Consider the following 1,751-nt stretch of genomic DNA (forward strand, 5'->3'; position numbering starts at 1 on the left):
ATAGGCACATTTCTGGGGAGGAAACTGTGGTAGGATTTTCATGCCAAGAGAATACAAAGGCATTCAAGGTCAATGAGATTGAATCAATTCAATTACAAGAAGAGGAACAACATTTGGAGCAAGATTATCAAGATGTGAAAATTGCTGAAACCATTGAAGATTTACACAAGGATGATAATGCTGAACAGTACATGGAAAGAAGAGATGGAGAATCATGTTCAAATGTTTCAACAGGTTAGTTGTTATTCTTTTCTCTTACTTGATTTTCTATGTTTATTGAATGATCTAATACCTATCTCTATTCGCGCAGCGTCTGAAGATGGATCGCAATTGCTTGGAGAGAATTTGAAGCAAAAGTATCCATAGGGATTGAAATTCTTTATCAGGAGCAACTTAATGAGTATCAAAGCCAAGATATTGTTTTGGATACAATTCAAAGGATACAAGAAGATCCATCTACTAGCACATTCAGGTATCAAGTCTAGGATCATAGCGGTAAGCCTTAACTTCTTATCTCATTCTAGTTAGAAATTTTTTCATTCTATTTTGTGATATTTTTTAATTCAATATATATGCAGGCCATGAGAAATTAGAAGAATTTGTGGAATTCAAAACCATGTCACTTGAAGTGAGAATGCCAACAGTAAATAACCACTTTCGAAGTCTTCTGAGATTCATGAGAATGAAGAAGAAATAGTGGTATTAAAATATCATAATTAGGGAACAAAATCAGAAAAATATCAAAGAGGGTCAGAAAAAAATCAATGTAATTTATTAGGATATTATTTCATAATTAGCGTACTCATTAGCATACTCTTGGTCTATATCTTGGTAAGAACATGATTGTCAAACTAGCGAGTTAACTCGTAAACTTGTACGAGTTTACGAGTTTAGGTAGTGGAATCGAGTTGACTCGGACATAAACTCATTTCTGGGTAGACTCGGGTTGACTCGGCTAGACTCGGATAAAATCGTGCAAACTCGCGAGTTTGCTAGCGAGTTAGTGAGTTTAATTTCGTTGCCCATTTTCGCCAAAACGGTGTCGTTTTGGCCCAGAAAAAAAAACCTACAGCTAAGTGGCTAACCCAAACCCAGTAACCTAAACCCACACCCACTAATGAAGAAGTGAAGTTCGAAACCCTAGTGACCCCCTCCACCAAACCCTCACGGCCAGCCTCATTCCTCACTCCCTCCACCATCTAACGGCGGCGTTGTCTGCGCCGCCACGCAGAGGCTGGATGCCAGAGTCCAGACGGATCCCTCGCCTTCTCACCTCCCCTCGCCTCATCCCTCATCCCCCACCGCTCACCCACGCAGCATCGTAGAGCCCAGTGAAGGACCACCACGCAGAGTCGTAGTCTCGTAGAGCCCACCAGGCCACCACCACGCAGAGTCGCATAGCGCCAGAGCCCACCACCACGCTGTTTGCCTCCCCTCCCCTGTTCTGCCCTCGTCGGCCTTGTTTTGTTTTTCTTCACTGAAGCACTACCGATCTGCTTCAAGTGATAAAGTCTGCCCATCTCCAAGGTAATTTTGTTAAACTAATTCAAATGCTAACAATTTTGGTTTTATTCAATTCTGCAAATTTATTAAGGCCCTGATCTGCGTTTGATCTGTTGAAAAAAAATCAATGTGTGAAAAAAAATTGATGCTGCTTGCCTGCTTCTGTAATCTGTACTTCATGAACCATAAATTCAAGATACATATGCACTGTTTAAGCATACATTCAGAGAACAAGAGTATTGCCACCA

The sequence above is a fragment of the Arachis stenosperma genome, chromosome 2 (genome assembly GCF_014773155.1).
Source record: "Arachis stenosperma cultivar V10309 chromosome 2, arast.V10309.gnm1.PFL2, whole genome shotgun sequence".
NCBI lineage: Eukaryota > Viridiplantae > Streptophyta > Magnoliopsida > Fabales > Fabaceae > Arachis > Arachis stenosperma.